This window comes from Microcebus murinus, chromosome 5 (genome assembly GCF_040939455.1).
Source record: "Microcebus murinus isolate Inina chromosome 5, M.murinus_Inina_mat1.0, whole genome shotgun sequence".
Lineage (NCBI taxonomy): Eukaryota > Metazoa > Chordata > Mammalia > Primates > Cheirogaleidae > Microcebus > Microcebus murinus.
This window is the reverse complement of record NC_134108.1, coordinates 84,875,887-84,897,735: the sequence shown is the minus strand read 5'-3', so window position 1 is coordinate 84,897,735 and position 21,849 is coordinate 84,875,887. Positions and strand designations below refer to the sequence as shown.

General features: G+C 32.8%; 1 protein-coding gene across 1 annotated transcript in view; it reads right to left on the bottom strand.

Annotated features, from left to right (window-relative positions):
• The window catches only part of EYS (EGF-like photoreceptor maintenance factor), a 1,642,296-nt gene extending 1,627,087 nt beyond the window's left edge, over nucleotides 1–15,209 (bottom strand). The window contains 1 exon segment of the mRNA XM_020287130.2: nucleotides 15,107–15,209. The gene's annotated coding sequence lies outside the window, so the exon portion shown is untranslated.
• Between the last annotated feature and the right edge of the window lie 6,640 nt (nucleotides 15,210–21,849).

Below are 21,849 nucleotides of genomic sequence, written 5' to 3'. Positions count from 1 at the left end.
GCCTTTTGAGAAATCCAATCTGGGAAACAAAAGATTTAAATTGAACCCTCCTCCAATTTATTGAATAATTTTTATTTTCTCTGTGGTGTTCTGATGACTCCTTATCATAAAGAAGTAAGGAAATCTATGTAGTAGAGTTGATATGATGTGGTTGCCCATGTATATGGGCACACAAATGTGCTTGTGCATATATAATATATATATATATACACACACACACATATAGAAACACACATACACACATAAATGGGGAAGGTACCTCATATGTTTGTTAAGGAAATTGGAAAATGAGGGATGAATCCAAATTGTAAACTCTTTGAAGGACTTGCTAAGGAGTTTTTACTTATCTTTTATGTAATGTGGTGTTTCTAAGGCAAGAAAGTATTAACATCTGAAATTTTTTCTAATAGACTATACAACAGTGTGCTGTATACATAAATAGAACCAAAGTAGGGATCATTATAACACACGAGGTAAGAGATGATTGACACCTGAAGGAGGGTAGTGACACTGGCAAAACTTAAGAGGTACTTATTTGAAGTTAGAATTGATGAGACTTGGTGACAACATAAATAATTGAAAGAGGGCTTTGAATAGAATCCAAAAAATATATTATTTTTAATTTAAAATATTAGAATTATACTTATTCTATAGAAATAAAAAGGATAATTTATTCTTTATTCACATATTTATACATAAGCTAGTACTACGTATGTGTGAAAAATGATGTATTAACCATATTATCGTTGCTATTGTGTTTTTGAAGCAAAGGAATATTGAGATTTAAATTTACACATCTTTAAAGCATAAAAATTGCAACTGAATAATTTATGAGCAGTAGCACTGAGACTACTTACAAAGAATACAGCACAATTTGAAAAATTACTTACTAAAAAATGCAAGAGTATGTATACAGGATAAAAGGTAAACTCAAGATAATATCTCAGAATCTATAAACATAATGGTCCCATTGGAAATTTCCAGCTTTGAATATGACATATCCTAAAGTGAATCACAATAGAAAAAATATGAATAATTTAGGTAAACATCAAGGTCAAAAGACCCATTACTTCTCAGGTTTTGTAATAAATCACCAACTCATTTTCCCAGCACTGAACAAACCTATATCTAGAAACAATATTAATATAAAAAAATAAAGATTATCTTCAAAAATTAAGGTAAATTTAAAAGTAGGAAAACAGCTACCTATTTTGCTTTGATTTGCCATGATATATATATACATATATAAATATTTAATTGTAACAGCATTTTATTACTTCACCCTGTTTTCAACTTTATATGATCTTTCATTAGAAAATTCATTTCTAAAAAAACTGAATATGCAACAATTGAAATAAAACTATAAAATACTAAATATTACTTAAAGGTTCTTAGCTAATTAAAAGAAGATCCTTTTGAACCTATGTCCTAGTATCAAGAAAATGGATATATATTTTCCTTGTGATATTACAATTGTGACAGGTGTCAATATAATGATAAATATACAAACAAAAGTAAGAATTTCTAATGAATCATTTCTAAGAACTGTTTTCCATAGAGAACTACAAAGGGACTAAAAAATATGATTAGCCAGTGCTAACAAAACCTATAATATGTATAAATATGTACAAGTATCCAGTCTGGTGATACGGAAAGCTATGCCTTAAAATGTGTTTGCAAACTGCTATATGTTTTCAAAAAAATAAGTGGAAGGACAAATTTCAATGATTTGCATCATATTGTGTTTAAAAGATACTTATATGCACGTATGTTAGAAACATTCATCAGGTGTTGGGCAAGTGGGAGCGGGGAGGAGAGGATGGTTCTATTCACACCTAATGGGTGCAATGCGCTTTGGAGGATGGACAGGCTTGTAGCTCAGACATTGACACCAGCAGGGCAAAGGCAATATACATAATCTAAACGTTTGTACCCCTATACTATTCTGAAATAAAAAAAAACAAACAAAAATGATATATAATCAAGGATAATATTTAACCTATAGGGAAGCTTTGTTTTTACATTGTAGTGTAAATTTTTATCTCCCTTTTCTTATGATCTTGCCTCCTAAGATATTTAGATTCTTAGACATCTATCAAGTGAATAAGTCCAGTACACTCTAAGGTGAGATATAGCTTTGTCAAATGGTCCACTATAGGCAGCACCATGGAAAAAAAAGAATATAAAATGTTTGACCTCATTTCCAACAGTAAGTTAAATAGAATAAATTTCCTCTCTCCTCCTTCCCTCCCTCCCTCCCTCCCTCCCTCCCTCCCTCCCTCCCTCCCTCCCCCTCCCTCCCTCCCTCCCTCCCTCCCTCCCTCCCTCCTTCCTTCCTTCCTTCCTTCCTTCCTTCCTTCCTTCCTTCCTTCCTTCCTTCCTTCCTTCCTTCCTTCCTTCCTTCCTGTCTTGGTCATACTTACAACAGAACTATAGCTGTAGTAATTTCAAATGTAAGAGAAAGGAGGAGGTTCAGATTTTGAGGAACACATTTTCTATCATTCCATTTTTGAAAATGAGGTTCTATTAAAAGAAAACTTTTTTTATAGCAAAACTTACAGAAGTCATAAGTGTGATAATTAATATTAGCAAAGTATTAGGATTTGGAAAATTGTAGAATTTGAAATACAATATGAAGATGATGACAGAAGAAATTAGGAAAGGGTCATAGGAATAGTCAGGACCTGCTTTTGTGCATCTGAGTTTAGAAAGTCCATTTGCACTTTAAAAAAGGAACACTAAGTAAATGCAATGAGAAAGTTTTATGTGTCTTGCATTGCAACTCACTCAGAAGACACTGAGAAAATGGTCAAAGTGAACCACCCTGTCTCAGTTTGCCCAGTATAGTTCTGGTTTACACTGGTTGTCCTACAGCTTTGTCTTCATTTTAATTGCTTTAATGTCTCCTACTTTCAAGAATGTCCTGATTTTGATGCTAATCACCTAATCAAGGAACTCCCCAGGGAAGGATGAAGAAAGAAGACAATATCTAAGATCAGTACAAAGACTGAAGCTTTTGTTCTATGGCTAAAATAGATTGCCGAAAAATCATGTACAATAAAAAAATGCACTATGCATACATTGGTATGTAAATATTTTAAAATTTAGAAGATTTTATGAAATTATTATTTGATTCTTGACAGTTTCTTTTGTCTTATGAAGTTGTGATGAAAATTTAAAATCTTTGGTTATTGTTAAACTTCTTCAGGTATTTTTTTAAAGGAGAGAGATATTTGCACTTAGACAAACTAAACTGTCCTTTCCTGGTTATAATTTCTAGACAGAGATTGCCCTTATGTAATCAGCAGTACAGAAGGGGCTAGGGTAACTATAACTATAGTTATCTCAACTATAAGGTAACTATAACTAGTTATGGTTAAGAGTGTATTCATTATTTGGTGTCAGCCTGCCTGACTGGGAATCTAAATTCTAATAGTAACTGGTTATTTGATATTTTGCAAATTGATAAACCTTGTGCAAAACAATTTTAACTACCAACTAAATAAATCATGTGTATTGTTGTGGAATTTAAAAAAGAAAAAAAACTTTGTGAAACCTTTGGTTATTCATGTTTACAAATATTTTATTCTGGTATGTTAGATTATGAATACAAAGGAAAAATGTACATTTTCTGCCTTGAAGTGTTTATAATCTCAGGAAGAGACAGTATTACATGAGAAAAATTATAATAAATTAAAAAATTTGGTATAATAACTGAATGGAAAAGTACATTCTTTAATCTCCTCGATAAAGTCATAGAAAAAAATAAAGGAGAATTAGAACTGAGAATTAAAAGGTTAATAGGAGTTGAGAGAGAACAGAGGTGATAACTTTCACAAAATATAAATTTTATGAGGAAGCTAAGTATTTTTCACTAATACTAGAGCATAATATGTAAGAGCAAAGAAGTTGTTCATGTACTTAGAAATAAGTATATATCTTGTTGTTTAGATGATTTGGCATCATTAAGAAGTTTTCAACAAGAGAGTTCTGTGTGTAATGTTAGTAAGTATCACTCTTAGTGAAAAATTAAATATAGAGTGCAAAATTAGAAGAAAAGAGGCAACTCATGGTATTTATCATTTTGTTTGGTGAGACTATGACAAATAATATCACAGTAGAATTAATAATATTTCCTGAAAATCTCAGAAGTTATATAGCTAGTAAGAAATGGAATTATGATACAATTTTATGTCATTAAACTACAGGTATTCTGAGAAATTCAGTTTCATTTGTTGGATTCTGATTTAACATATACCTCAGATCCAATGATATCTTTGGATTCTCTCTATATACCATGTGATAAGAGGATTTTCAGTCGGAAAACAGGAAGATAGTAGAAGCCAGTGAAGGAGAAAAGGAGAGGAAGTTGGGTGTCAGCCATATTAAGTTTGTACCTATTAAAAATTCAAGGAGTCAATAATTGTTATTCTTCATGCTTTGCCTTCCTACCTTAGCGATATTATGTTTATAGGTAACTGTCTATTTCTACAATGTCCATTTTATAAAGACATGTACATATAGGTGACATGGCTCTTTCTGGAAGTTGATTTTCTATTGACTTTTAGGGAAAACTATTTTACTTTATAGTCAACTATGAAGCTATATAAACATCATTATATAATTATAAAGTAGCAATTTGGCCAGTCTATATCCTATGAATACTCAAACACACACAAACATGCATGTCTTTTTAAATATAGTGTTAAGAACTGGCAAGTTAACTATAATTATGACATTTTATTATTAAATTAGGTAAAAAATATTTATTCTAAACTTATATGAAACCATACATTTCAGTTGGTTAGTTCCATAAGGCATTTATTTTACAATATATACCGATTATACTGGAAGAAAATGATCTATCCTAATTTGGCAGGAGAATATATAAAAGATGATCCAATATGTCTCTTTCCAAGTCAGCAATCCTATAAAACAAAGGTTACTTCTGCCTGCAGTGGTGAATACTGAGATGAAAGTTAAAGATTCTATTGTATTATTCAAAATTATTGACCTTGGTTCCTGGGCCAATAGCCCTGATCTTATTAAACACTTTCAGGCAAATTTTCAGACATACATTAAAATGTCACGCTACTGGTAAAAACCCAAAATTACTATATTTTTTATCTAAATATTTTGATTACTACCCTATTTGGTTTAGAATGTAAACTGATACTAAAGTATAATTTATTGTATTCTAAATATTATATAAATATGCTATAAAACTACTTGAAAATTCTCAAAGTGGTAATTTTGAGCTGATTTTTATAATTTATTTTGAGAGTAATCTAGTTGAACATTTATTCACTTTGTATAATGTTTTTTTAACAGTAGTGTTGATTTTCTTAGTTGCTGCCATTATTACAAATCACTTCCTCTGGTTTTGATAACTCAAATAATTAAATGAATAAAAAAATTATGTGTAGAATTAAGAATATGGGAGCTTTTGTAAATTTTCAACTATTTAGAAAATACATAAAAGTGTGGTATAAATTATCGTACTAGTTAGTGTAAAGTGGTACATGAGTCTTGCATAGGATAAAAATAGGAGACTATATTTCATAGTAGGAAGTAATTCAAAGATCATTTTTAAGTCTTTGAAAATGAGATATTAAACTTTGCAATTTATTTTAACATGTATTGCTTATAATAAAAAATAAATTGACAATCAAAAATGTTTCTCAAAAACAAAACAAAATTAAAAATCTCCCTGAATACTTATAGAATTCCTATTTATTCTACATTAATTTTGCTTCTAAAGCTAAGCACAAATAAATACTGTATGTCTTTACTTTTAAAGTAAACCATATTGAATTTCTTAAGCTAAGCATAGCTTGTATTAGGTTAACAAAAAAATAAAAAGATTAGATAGCTAAAAAGAATCAAATAGCAACCTATTTTATATATATATATATATGTTTGTGTATATATATTCTGAAATATATTTACATATCTCAGTGAATTCAGTTTGAATAAAATGTATCTTTAACTCTCCTCACTTTAAAATTATTATGATTAACAATTTCTAGAAATTAAAATAATATAGTTAGAACAAATCAATATTCAGAGTATATTTGTCATTATGAATACCTACTTCATCATGTACTTTAGACATTTAAAAACTGTCTTTCACTAGCTAATGTGAAATTGATGTTAAGTGCATTTTCACCCCAAGGTGACTTTTACAGTAAGTTTTTAACCACAGGCATGCTTCGCAATATATACCTGATCATCACCGCTTGAGTGACCAATTGCACACGCAAACTTTCAATAGATCTGACATTGATCGTCTGTCAATTTGATCTGCTAATCTTATGAGATTTGTTGTAAATAAAATAACTAAATGTTTGCAAGCCCACGAAGAAAACACTACAGATTTGCATTGTATTTTTGTTTGACATAAGCATTCTTTTCAATTAAGTTCAAAAAGAGAAGAAAATGGCAACAGTATTTTTTCACTTTATGAATTCTCACCAGATGATTGAGTCCTAGCATTTAGAATTTAAAAACAACTAATCTAACTGGAGGAAGAGACTGGCTTATAAAGTAATAAAATTAGGCTATGGAACCAATAATAAGCATGCATCAACAAAGATGTGAAATTATCATGTCATTTCATTTATCTTAGTCACAACCTGTCAGTATGCCAGGTGCCTAATAAATCATTTCCCTAGCCACAGTGGGAAATAAAGGCAAAGTAATACATTTTTAGAACCTACAAATAAAGCCAATATGTGACATTTTAAGGATGCTTCACTACCATAATTAGTGTAAAAGGTACAAAATAACATATATGACATATTTTACAAAGAGCTGCTTAAAGACTTGCCCATCTCATGAGCTTACTATAATATTTGTGTGTCAGTAATATAATATTTAATAACACAGTAATATAATATTTGTGTGTCAGAGAGGGAGGTGGAGAGATGTTGTGTACATCATTTTCTGGGAGAAGGAATGTAGCATTTCAAATGATGTATCTGGATATTTATTTGGCAAAGGTGCATGATTACATATAAAGAATGGTTGCCTTCCTAAGCACTGGCACAAAGAATATTTGTCTTCTGTATACAGACAGGTGACTTGCATTAACATTTGTAAGTGTTTCTATTGCTTAAATGAGAAAGCTTAATCTCTGAATATTAATAGAGGAGCATGTAGATTTAAGGAAATATTTGTCATAATGCAGTAAATAACTTGAAAATTTTCTAATGAAAGAATTTATAGCTACTCAAAATATCTATGAGTCCTATATAATTAATGCATACTTTAAAAATGAATAAAATCACATATAAATTCAAATTCTATGTTATATCAGCAATATATGACTTTTTTTCTTGAATTATAAGCTTCCAGGAGATAATAACCTGATAAGAACTATCTACATTTATTTTTAGCATGCTAAAAAGAATTAAGAACACATCCATAATTTGTATTCTATTAAATTTATTTATCTCAAATTAAGTCACATGAAGCTTGTTCTTCCTCTGAGTGTTCTCCCACAACTGCTATGGTGTGCACTAATGACTGTTTTTTTTTTGAATTTCATTGTACCTACTGATTCCCATTACCTAGATTGCTAACACATTTACCATGCTGCAGGTGTCTTTTGACCCTCTCATACACCTTTGCTTACTGAAATTCTATGACCTTTGCATCCGCTCAAATTTTGCTAGTTAGTTCTAGAACTTGACTTTTTTTTCTAAAATCCACCACAGAAAGCATTAAATATTGATTGTTTCAGTGTAAGGAGCACTAAAGAATTGGTCTTCTTGATAGCATTCAAAAGAGATTACCTCTTACAGGTACTTTTCTAAACCAACATATAAATATCATGTATTTCTTTGAACTAGTCAAGCAAGTAAAACAAAATAATCAGAGTTCTCATCTTTGACTCATCACAGGTTTTATAAGCTATTTACAAGTTAATTTTACTTCCAACTTAAATATTTCTTCCCTTTTTTTCTTACCATTTTGTCAATGTTAACAATGGCACTTGATTTATGCCAGGCGAAAATAATTTTAATTATAGTCCACTTACCTACTTATTCATTTGACATCATGCCTCTATTTTTGATGTTTTTATTGTTTTTAATGTGGATCGGTATGATATTTTGAATTTTTATTTGTGTTTATAATGAAGTTGAAGCTCTACATAATTTTGTACCTCTAATAATATATGCATTTTCATAACTTTCCACAGTTGTAGGTTGACATTTTACAAATTGGTTTTTATTTTGGTTCAATTCTGAGATGTATTTTATTTTTAATTAAAAATTAAAAATAATTATGAATTTCTTTTACTGAATAAATATGTATTGATTTCTACTCTATATCATGGACCACACTAGGCACTGGTAATTACAAAGAAAAACTAGATTTAAGCTTTGTTTTGAAAGAGTTCACAATGAGGTGGGGAAACAAATTAGAAATGAGATATAAGCAGTAGTAAGATACCCGATTTCACAGAAATAGAATGCATAACATGAACATGTAGAAAAGCTGCTAAACATCCTGATCTGAGTAACCTATTCATCCTAAGGCATTGAGACTTTTAAATTGCTTAGATATGAGTTAGTGAAATTTTGAAAGGGTAAACGTTTACATTTTTCAGTAAAATGACAAGAAACACAAGACAGCTGGAATTACTGGAGAAGGGAGAGCTAGGGGAAGTAAATAGTGAATTTTGAGAAAGGGATAGTCATAATCAAAGACCAGATAATGAAGGACATGTATCAACAAAACTGAGTTTAGATTGGCTCCTAAGACAATATGAACAACCCCATCAATAAACGGGCAAAGGACATGAACAGAAACTTTTCAAAAGAAGACAGAATAATGGCCAGCAAACATATAAAAAAAGTGCTCAACATCTCTAATCATTAGAGAAATGCAAATCAGAACCACAATGATATATCACCAAACTCCAGTGAGAATGGCCTTGATCAAAAAGTCCCAAAACAACAAATGGTGGTGTGGATGTGAAGAGATTAGAACACTCTTACACTGCTGGTGGGACTGCAAATTAGTACAATCCCTATGGAAAGTAATTTGAAGATATCACGAAGAGATAAAAATAGAAATACCATTTGATCCAGCAATCCCACTACTAGGCATCTACCCAAAGGAAAAAAAAAAAAAGACATTCTATAATAAAGACATCTGCACTTTAATGTTTATGGCAGCATAATGCACAATTGCAAAGATGTGGAAACAACTTAGGTGCCCATCAATACATAAGTGGATTTATAAAATGTGGTATATGTATACCATGAAATGCTACTGAACTACAAAGAACAATGGTGAACTAGCACCTCTTATGTTATCCTGGATAGAGCTTGAGCCCATCCTTCAAAGCGAGGTATCACAAGAATGGAAAAACAAGCACTTATATGTACTTGCCATCAAATTGGTACTAACTGATCAACTAAGGTGCTCACATGATAGTAATATTCACTGGGTGCTGGTCAGGTGGGAAAGTGGTGTGTGTGTGTGTGGGGGGTAAACTCACAACTAATGGATGCAGAGAGCACTTTATGGGGGAAGGGCATGCTTGTAACCCTGGCTCAGGTGAGGCAAAGGTATTATATGTAACCGTATGTTTGTACTCCCATAATATTCTGAAATAAAATTAAAAAGAAGACAATATAAAGACATTAAGAGTTTAAGAATGGAAGTTAAATAATCACATTTTCACTTTTGGAAAGGTGATACAGCATTAGAGCTACTGCTAAGACCAGATCTTGTGAGACCAGTAAGCAGGAAACCATGGCAATAATCCAACTGATAGACAATAGGACTTGGACTGTATCTGTGCCAGTGATATGGAAAAAGGACGGAAGACATTTTAGTAACAGCTATCGGGAGACAGAGTCTGCAAAAGCTTTTGACAATTGGAAAACAACATGCCCAGGATTCAAGTAGGCTAAAACAAAAATATCCTAAGGTTAAAAGGTGATGCTGTGGTTACACATCTGTTAAATATTCCATATCACACTGCAATTATTTTAACTTTTAAAACATATTTAATTTTTTATGATAGTATTGATCAAAATGCTTGTTCTAATCCTATTTCTTTCACTTTTTAAATTAAATCTCTAGTGCAGTAATGTTCAGCTGTATTTACCATATTCATCAAATCTCAGGCACACTTTTTCACAATCATCATGTCTGAAATTGGAATGCATCTTACATTTCTTCTTACTGTTAACATATCACCACACTCACTCAGCACGAGGTCCATTTCATCTTTGATTTTGTCTCTTATTTCCTAATCCCCATCCCATTGCCTTCTCATAGGAAACCATATATAAGTGTTTGATAAATGTTCTTAAGCACAGATATAATCTTTCAAATTATGATGTGGTTTTTCTATATTTTATATTCCATTAAGGATTTTGCAAATCCCATCTCTGTCCTCATTTTCTCATCCAGGCTTGTTTGGGGACCAATCCATGTCACATACCTGGTTTATTATTTCCTTATTTATTATTACCTTGTTGTAATAGGGCGCCTCATAGTGTACTTTTCTATATTTTACTTATCCATTCTCCTAGATATGGATATATAGGTTGTTTCCAACTCCCTATTGCCATATACACACTATCCTTGAATAGATATTTGCAAGAATTTCTCGGGGGTATGTATCCAGGAGTTGAGCCCCTGCTTGTGCTTTTTAATTTGTTTCTTCCTCAAAGAGTACTGGAAAATTTCTTTGACGATAAATATAAAATGATTTAAAACGATTATTCCATTAGTAAATAAATGGCATCGAGGCAACAGGCTGCCTATGTCAATAAATATGATGAATGTTTATTATATTACTCATGCTAAAATAATTTGAAGATGGATAAATATTCAAATATTAAGAAAAAAATGAAGTTGCAATAATGCTGGGAGAAAAAACAGGAAAAGCAAAAAAAATGTCCATTAATCTAGTTCTCCTATTACAGCCCTCTTTCACTCTTTCCCATCTATTTGCAATCAATTATATTCACAACTTCCAAATAATTATTTAAAAATGACTGACCAATGATACATGAGTATTAACATACATACATATATATGTATATATACACATATGTATATACATACACACATGAATAAATAGAAACAGACACATTCTATTGGCCTATTGGTTCTGTTACTCTGGAGAACCCTGACTAATATATTAATATGTATACACACATATATACAGGCAGATGTATACACATATGTATACAAAGACAGATAATCATAATATATAATATATAATAATAAGAATATATATATTAAGAATATATTTAGCATATTTGAGTGATATTTTTTACAGATTTAACTGTTGGTAATTTCCAAACTTATATCCAAAAGTGTAAATGAAACATTTAGTAAACCATTTTAATAATCATATATTAACATATCAAGTAGATTAAGGGTGCTAATATTGAATTTTATTAAGAATATGTTCCAGTCACGAATTTGAATGATCAAAATTACATTGGCTTCATGTATATTTATTTTCTACAAATAAATATTGAATTTCTATCCATACTTAAAAATATAACAATTATCCATTTATTACCTATATTATATGCAACTTATAACTCTGAATGAGCAATTAATACTTTAGAAGTAATGGGAGAAAGCTCTCATAAGCTCTCTGATAAATATTTTGAACTAAAATTGCGAGGAATTGACGTTATCACCAGCAAGGTATGTTAACGGTGTTTGGGAACTATAATGAGGTTCTCCTCAAGACCTTGAGGAGAGAAAAATGAATTGCTTCTGAGCATTAAGTGTAAATTCATCACGTAATGGATTGGCATGGAGCTACAAAGTCACTTCAAAGATGCTTTCCAAGGCTGTCAGATCTGGATGTAATCTGATAAACACAGTATTAACATGTCTAGGGAATGATTGAGTGAATTGAAAGTGGGGTTCCTTGAGAAGGAAGGTGAAAAGAAAATCCATGGAAGCAATACTAGGCAGAGTCTCCAAGCAGATTTTAAGGAAGAGTACATTCTTACATTAAAAAAAAAAAAAAAAAAAAAAAAAAAAAAACTCACTGGTACAAGCCCCAGTATTAAATATGCCTCCACTGTGCACACGGAAGCTTTGGACATTCTTTGTGTAATAGTGCATGCAAATCACATAATAACTCATAATCCCTAGCACTTGTTGAGTTCTTACTTCCAAGATACTGTGCTTAGCACATTACATACAATATGTTATTTAATTCTCAACTCAAGATGAGGTATATACTATTATCTTCATTTCATGCAAATTAACTTGCTCAAGGTTGTAAAACTAATGAGTGACAAAGTAAAAGTTTTAAACCAGCTGTGTCTGACTTCAGGACCACACTCACTCACTCTACTAAGATAGTATTTCCCATATTCGGATTTCAAATTCAATAAGTTAAGTTATAACTATAATTCAGGTTTACATTTTCTTGTTCAAAGGAAGAACATGTGCTTGATGAAGAACTTTTCTCTCCAGATTTTGATGCAGTTCTATTTCTTGTTACAAAATAATAAATTGGCACAGATTTATAATTGAATAGTCAATTGCATTTGAATTTTCAGTAGTTTTCCAAAATACATAGAGTGCAACAACCCAAGGATCAACACCTTCTATTTTTTCAGGAATGTAAGTTAAGTTAATGCCATACACTTGAAAACTATTGTTTTGAGCATCTACATTATAAAATGTACTTGGTTAAAATGATTTACACTAAAAGTAAACTCTACCATGAAGTGCTCTCATATCCATTTTCTGAGAATGTCAGGATGCTGATAAACTTTACATGCAATGATACACTCCCTGTTCTCTTGGAGCAAAACCCAGAATATGGCCTGAGATAAATTTTCTAATTTATGTTTCTTCCAGTTTAAATAAAGATGAAAATTGTTTCCTCAGCATTTTCCAGAAAGATCTCAAGTATTAGCTTTATTATCTTTTAAAATAGAATTTCCTCTGGGAATACAAGGTTTTTGTGAAAAGGTATATTTTATTATTTTTCACTTTTTGGATTTCATAAGTGCAATAGGAATTTACTTATGTCAGTTGGGGTAGAAAGTAGTAAAAAGACTTAAAATTGACCAGACAGCCTTCTTCAGAGGTATACAGACACCATTAAAGTTTCTAAAGTCCTCTGAAAGTATACATGATTTTCATTAAGATCATTACATGATTAGACTCTTGACAACTTAGGGCACTCATGGGTAATAGTGAACTGTTAGGCTGCTGCCATTTAGGGCAAGAGGCTTGCAGAAATCAAAGAACCTGGGCTGCATAGGAGAAAAATTTATGGCTGGATGAGCTAAGGGTAATTTAATGTGCTCAGGGCTTGTTGGCAACTCTCCACCAGAAATGTTTTATTTCCCTTATTTGTTTCTTTCTTCTTTTTCTTTTCCCCTAGTACCTTACTATTGTTCTAAGGCAATCACAGAAGTGGAAAATGGGATCAAGTTACTCAATGAAGTTATTTATTCATTTTTTTAACATGTTAACTCAGTATTTTTTGAGTGCTTCTAAATGAAGATTTGGTGTTAAGTTTTGGTGACTCAGTGTGAAAAAGGGGTATTGTGGTTGTTTCCCACACTCACAAAAGTTATTCTCTAGTTGGTCATAAAGCAAAACACCTTAAAATTTGCCCTGTCATTTATTTATTAATGGCTGCTGCAACATGGAAGTCTGTTCATAATTAGGTGTTTTGAGTTCTCAAATATTGACTCAAATTTATTATTATTAGTTATAAAATTGTTTTAGCCAAGATTAAATCAAGCTCACTAACCCTTTTATTTTTAAATAGTTATAAAGTGTTATAAATATCTCTTTTATTTACAAAGGCCATAGTTAGGCCAATTAGAATTATGAAGGTAAAGACTAAGGATTTCCTAATAATATCTTAAAAATTTAAATTACTAACAATTGCAACTTTTGTTGATAATATAAACACATTTTATCCACTAGTAATATGTTGTATTAATTCTGCTAATAATATAAACTTGTATCATTATAACCTAAATATTAATTTCTAAATAAAAACATATATTAGATATGGTAATATCAATCTAGTATAACAATACATTGCAAAATTTATATGCAATATATATAAATGTATTTTATGAAATGTATATGTATTTATATGTATCTTATGAAATTCAATAATTATTAATTTTTAAGCAGTGATAGAAAGACATATACTCATCATATCACTCCCCATGACAATAGTTCATAATATTATTTGATCACTTTTGAAAATGAATTAACCCCTAATTTAAGAAATAATGTTATATACTAAGTAATTACAAAGAGTTTAAAACGCATGATTTCTGAAATATTTACATAATTAGAAATATTTTTAAGTTTATTAAAGACAAGAATTAAATAGAACTGATGAATCCTATTGAGCCATATATCACCTAATAAAATAAGATTGGTAGTATATTAATAAGAATGTTGGACCTATGAGGCACCTATACATTTTCTTTTTAAAAATAAATCCTTACAATAAAGCTGTTAAAAAATAATCATCAAATCCAATCAGTTATAAGAAAAGTTAACAACCACATAAAAAGGAAATGCTATCTGCAGAGTGTCATTGAGGGGAGAAAACTGGTGAGCATTAACATGAGAATAAAAGTCAAGTCCAAAAAAAATCTGGTGTAAGTATTTCCAGATTTATCACCAAAACCTTCTGTAAACAAATTATGAAAACCATATACTTTCTTTTGCTATTGACATTTCATGGTCTTATTGATATGCTGGCAGACAATGGGGAAAAGCTTTAAAAATCTCAAACAATCGTGAAGTACTTTGTGATTAAATCAAGATTCTCTAGCAATCCCCGTTCTTATTTCTCAGAGGAGATGAAAATTATATTCTTTGTTCACAGGTCCAAAGAGTGCAAGGCACATTTTTTTCTTGATACAACCAGAATGAATATCCTTAAGAATATGACAAAAAATTTTGTGAAATGGCTTTATAGAGAACAGGTAAAAATAACTTGGTTATAGAAATGCTTATGAGGCTCATTAGAGATCTTTGTGTTTGTATTTAGTGAGGCAGTGTTGTTATCTTGTAATAGAAACCTAATATCTAGGTGGAATCAAGTATAACTTACCCCTGATTTCCAACCGTTAGCCAAGGAAGCTTGCAACCCTGGGAGAGGCTCCTGATTACTGTTAATGTCTGGACATGCCTAGTGTGTATCACTTTGTGTCTCAGAACCCTAATCCAATAAAGCTTCTTTTATATGTGGCTTCTGAAACATAGCACTAAAAGCCTTAACCTTTTGCAGTATAAAGGTAAACTCATTAACGCCATGTGCAGGCTGACAGAAGGCCAGGCCTTTATTTAGTTAATCTGGAGATGAATATAGCAATCCACCATCTGGAGCTTTGTGTAAATCCATAAGCAAAATACTTCTCTATAATTTCATTATTTTCAAATTTATTTGTAACTTGCCATTTTCATTGCTAACATCGTATGTCTCAGTCTGAATGCTTTCTTATGTTTTCCGAAATTATTACAAATTAAATTTGTGTGTGTGGATTTTTTTTTTAATTCAGATACAGACAGTGGGAGAAAGAAAAAGGCCTTGTGTTGCTAGGGAAACTTGATGCTGAAGGTTTAGTGACAAGCTCAGATGGTGTTGTACAGCAAAGGCTGTCAGGATAAAAACCCAGAAAAGGAGCCTGCTGATGCGAAGAATGTATTTAGAATGTTACTTATTGATTCTATGATGATCTTTATAAAAGAAGTAATGCAGACTCTATCTTTTTCTAAAGAAGAATTATGGGACTATAATAAAGAGAACCTCAAGGAATTTATACCATTGAAAGGTAGAACAAATGAAATCTCACCTCCATCTGTGAGTTTATTGAGAGAACAGAAATTCCTGGATGTTTTAGAATCTTGTCAAATTAAGATTCTATTAAATACATCCTCAACCCACAGTTCTATTTGAATACTTGTCTTCCTCTTATCTTTACATTTGCAAATTACTAAATTAAGCATAAATCATTTGTATTATACTTGATCCTACAGTAAGTGTGTGAAAAATATATTTAATTAATCTTCTAATGAAAGAAAAGTAATACAATTTTAAAATAGTAAAACCACCCTGCAGACGAAAGTTCATTTCTATTTGTAACCATAAATGAAATTGTACATATATGTGTGTGTTTTAATGTAACTTACTTTGTTAAATATAATTTACATGTTATTATATTCATATATTTTTCATGAATTAAAATGCTATTAACATTGTGTTATCTAAAGAAAAGAAATGTTGGACATTGGATCATGGAAATGGGTTATTCGTGATTATATGGTGGTCTCCCAAGCACTGAACCATTTTACAAAAGCAACACAGTATTATGATGCACACATCCAAGAATATTTGGAAAATGTTTTACCTATTATTCTTTGCTTTTCATAGACTAGTAAAAGATTAGTTTAAATTCCTTGCTAGTGTGTCAAGTGTGTGTCTTTGAATCCCTTGTTTTTTTTTCTTTTTTCCTTCATCTTCCCTTTTTCCTTTACTTTTTCTCTGTACCCTCCTATTTTCCTTTTTCTTCCTTCCTGCCTCCTCCTACCCTCTCTTTCTTTCTCTCTCTGTCTCTGTCTCTTTCCTTTAAATCTGCAGTCCCCCACCCCAGGTAGGGTTAGGAACTGGGCTGTATCACCACCTGAGTTCCACTTCCCACCCCTGACCCCCGTGGAGAAATTGTCTTTCATGAAACTGGTCCCTGGTGCCAAAAAGATTGGAAACAGCTGCTCGAAATAACATGGAAGTCTTCGCTGATAAAGCGATATTTGATAAAAGAGCAAAAGGAAACAAGGGAAGGATTCAATTATGCAGACATCTCTGGAGCAAATATCTAGATAGAAGAAACAGTAAGTACAAACACCCTATACCCTAGGGTGAGCCAGAGGAGACTGGAGTCAAAACTATGATTGGGAGAGTGGCAGGAGAAGAGGCTGAAAAGGTGATGGTGAGTCAGAGTGCATATTTCCCTGTTGGCTGTATTATAGACTGTGGCTTTACTCTAAAGATGACAGAAGATCATGGACATTTTGAACAGAAGAAAGACATGACTTTCATGTTAAAGGATCACTCTAATTGTTGTGTGTAGACTGGAGTGAGACTGTGGGTTGAAGTAGGAAGAAGTGAAACCAGATAGGAAGCTAGCGTGTCCGTTTAGACACAGGCTACCAGGGGCTTGGATTAAGGTGGCAGTAGTGCAGGTAAAAAAAAAAAAAAAAAGTCAGGTTCTGGATATGATTTTAAATAGATTTTATATATAATGAATTTGTTGTGATGTGTGAAATATATCCCAAATCCAACCATTGCCACTTCCACTGCTGTCACCTTGATCAGAACCATCACTGTTATTCACAAGGGTTAATGCAAAAATCTTTTAGTAGATCTCCTTCTCCCTACTTTTGCCCACCACCCTCTTCACAACTTTATTTTTGGCAGATTAGCCAGAGTTATCTTTTTAAAAGTTAAGATATATAATGTCAAACATTTAATCAAACTCCATATTATTTGTCATTTCACTTAGAATGACTTAGAATTTCACTAAGAATGACAGACCAGAGTGTCTACAAGAGCCTAAAAGGCCTTTCAGGATCTGTCCTTCTTTTACCTCTTTGAGTTTCTTTTCATGGTGTCCTTGTTCCAGACATATTGATTTCCTTGTTATTTCTCAAAGATGCCAAGCATATTAGCTTGTTAGGTTCCTTTTTCTTTGTCCCTTTTCACAGAACACTCTTCTCCCAGCTGTCTGGACTTCCTCAGGTGAACTGTATTACTTTCAAGTAGTTGAGTACTCTTATCTCACAGGCAGGCCTACCTCAACATTTCCTCTTAATAGTACACTTTGCTTTCCTCTGCCCAGTCTGCCTCACCCTGCTCTACTTTTCTTTGTTTAGAACTTGTCACCTTCTGAGATACTATACTGTTTGCTTATTAGTATGTGTATTGTATGGCCTGCATCTTCCCTCTAGATTGAAATCCTCGAGAGGATAGAGATCTTTGTTTTTTCCACAGTTGTACAATTGTATAGAACATTGTGTGGCACATAGTAGGTCTTCAATAATTTTTTACTGTATAAGTAAATGAAAAATAATGACCATAAGTGATATAGTTTGCATGTTCGTCCCTTCCAAATATCATGTTGAAATTTGATCCCCAATGTTGGAGGTAGGGCCTAGTGGGAGATTTCGGGTCATGGGGGCAGATCCCTCATGAATGGCCTGGTGCCTGCCCCATGATAATGAGTGAGTTCTCACTCTACTAGTCCACGTAAGAGCTGGTTGTTTTAAAGAGCCTAGTACCTGCTCCCTCTCTCCCCTGCTTCTTCTCTTGCTATGGGACAGAACTGCTTCCCCTTTGCTTTCCAACTTGATAGGAGGCTCCCTGAAGCCCTTACCAGAAGCAGGAACTGGTGCCCTACTTATATAGTCTGTAGAACCATGAGCCAAATAAACCTCTTTTCTTTATAAACTACCCAGCTTCAGGTATTTCCTTTATGGCAATGCATACCTGACTAAGAGAGCAAGGCTTATGTCTTACAATAATGAAGAAGTTGAATTTTATTTATAGGTGGAGAAAGAATATGGAAAAAAAAAACAGGTTTGGGGTGATGAGGGGAAGTGGGTCAGGCATTAGGTCCTGGCAAATTCAGTTTGAGAAAATAATTAAACAGCCAAGTGAAGAAGCTGTGGAAGCAGGTAAAGATCCATGTTTGGAGGTTAGGGAAGGGATCCATCCCAGAGATAAATATTTGGGAGTTGTTAGCACATATATTATCCTAGTGCTGTGGACTAGATGAGATCATCAGTTGTGGGTCACTGCAAGATTTTTAGATGTGTGGCATGAAGAGGAATAAGCAAATGGAAATGCAAAGGTTCAATAGGTTGGGTGGGAAGAAAAACAAGAGAGAGTGAAGTCCCAGAAGGCAGGTGAAGGTAATATTTCAAGAAGGTGGGTATGATAGTCTGTGCCAAATACTGCAGACAGATATTGAGAACACTGAATTATAGGCTCTCTCAATTATATAACTTTCATACTTACTGAGAAAATGGGAGAGAATCACTATCCTGCCACAAAAGTCCAAGGAAGGGCCATCCAGCAGATGACCCCAGGGCTTCTTCACTCTTGGCATCCGGTGGGGTTGTCTACTTTATACCTCATGTCCATAAGGCCAGGAAGCCATCTCTCAAAATTCTTGATGAGAGTAAAACCACAGGTCCTTTCTAGTCTTACTTCCCTATATTTAAAAGGGAAATTATTTTCTTCCCTAATTCTCCTAGAATGAAAACAAGAAGAAAGGAAAAATATTCTCTTTCTAGTGATACTCTTTCCAAATACTCTCTCCCTCACTCATGAATTGAGCTTTTGGAACTCAAAGTACCCCTGTCCTCAGATTGCCATTTAGTACTTACTCTTCTCTGTTATCATTGTCCCATATATCCCATGGAAGACAGATTTAAGATGTGGCACACTGATCTGTTCCGGGGCATTTTGGAATCCAGACTCCCAAACCTAATTTTTCACTGCAATGTTTTCTTCCCTCCAGTTCTTTCAGAGGATCCACTCACATCTGGAAAATCTTTCACTTATTTATAGGGAATTTTCTTATCCTATGACCCATTATAAGAACAATAATCAAAATATGAGTTATTTTCTGAGTGTCTGGGTTTTGCACAGGCAGCAGAAAATAGTTATGGACTTAAGCCCTCATGCCATAGGACCTGGAGTGAAGCCTGGCTCTTTCGATTACCAGTTCTGTGACCCTTGACAAATTACATATTTTCATATCTTTATAATTGATATCATAGTAATACCACTATCTGAAGACTATTATGAGGATCAAATGACTTAATGCAAGTGACACACACAGACACACACAAAGCAAGTCAAAACCACTTAACCTCTGACTAATGTTCCATATATGTGAAGTGATGTTAAGTGGTATTATTCAAAATGTATGTCTAGGAATACACATAACTATGTAAGATACTTTTATGGTTCCCTTATAGTATGAGATGAAGATGCATCTCTATGATCTTTCTGTCTTATCTTAATCTTTTTTGTGATATTTTGTAGTTATTGCTTCAATGAAAACAAGGCATGGGCCTACATACACAAGCACACACACTCTTACAACACATACAAAAATTTGCTAAACAGATACATAAAAAGAAGTTAAGAATGTGATTGTGCTCAACAACAAAATTAGCCTTTGACAACATTAACGATCCCATTGTTTCCTGAGTGTCTTAAATTTCACTATTCCACAGTGGAAACTTTGCCTAAACTTTCATGAAATTTTCTTCAAAGAAAAGGATCTCTTTGTTTTTGGAAAAGAATCCAAATTCTCAAAAGAGATAAATTATGCTAAATATAATAACAGCAAACAGCGTTAAGAACTAAAACAATAAAACTTCCCCTCATTTATAGTACTCAAACCATTTAAATATAAGTAGTTCAATTCTCAGTGAGAGCAATTCATTATAGAGAATTATAATGTTTTATAACTCTTGAAACTTTATTCCCTGCAACCTTCCTACTAGCAGTTTTAATTCCTTCCACCCTGGGGAATCTCCCCTTTGACACTGTTAATCCTTTGAGTTAGTTATCTTTGTCTTTTTCTTAAAACTTAAAAGACGAGTGCCCCTTTTTCTCGTTATCTGCTTACTTTTTAATCTCTTTCACTCTTCCTTATGCTTCCACAATCACCCTGAAATAACTCTCTTGATAGTTACCAGTAACCTCCTTATGACTACTTCAAAAGGCCTCATAATTCTCTCCTTTTCTAATATCTAGGATTAAATTTCAGTTCTATCTTTTACTAGTTGTATGACCTTTGTCGACCCATTAAAATTTTATGAATCTCAGATTTTTACTTTTCAGATTGATTGTAAAGTGAAAATTCAGAAACATTTCTGAAAGCACCCACTATAATAAATATGATCTTCCATTCTGGGAAGATCAAATTTCCATTCTGTCCATCCTGCTTTTCTTTTTCCTATTTAAGTCTTTTGACGCTAGCCTCCTCCCTGAAAATCTCTGTTCATGTGGCTTCTGTGACTCTATACTCTTCTACTTCTTTGTCCTTCTTGTTCCACTCATTTAGTCCTATTTTCCAGGCTCCAAAATGGAGCAGATTGATGGCACCATATGATGTCACCATCAGTTCTCACTCGGTCTCTCTCCCATTGACTTATTCCATGCTTACAAAAATCTAGGCTTGTAATATCAAATTCTAAATAACTCAAGTGAACATTTTCATCTTCATTAAAAAATCAGTTCTTCTTTTTTTTGTTTAAGCACCTCCCCATAGGTCCTCATCATGTCCAAGATTTCAGTCCCCTTTGTGCCATGACTTTACATGTATACATATGTAGTCTGCACGTAAAAGACACACAATTGAAGAGGTGTGGCTTTTTTGTCCTATTCCCTCACTAGAGAACAACAATCAACACAGTAGACTCCTGTAACTAAATGTGTGGGGACTTCCCACCACAAAGCAAGCAGTCTGTTCTGCAGCAGGCAGCCGCTAGGTGTCCTCCCATTCAATTCTGACACTGTCTACCTGGAGACAGCATCAGATCCTACAGATCGAGGACTCAGTACACAAAACCGCCCTCTTCCTTCAGGCACCAGTTGCAAATCCGGGCATCCAGAATTTCTGATTGACCAGCTTCAAGTTGGAGTTCCCACGACTCCCTCTTTGGGTTAAATTTGCTAGAGTGGCTCACAGAACTCAGGGAAACACCTACTTACATTGACTGCTTTACTACAAAGGATATTACAAAGGATACAAGTGAAGAGATGCATAGCGCATGATG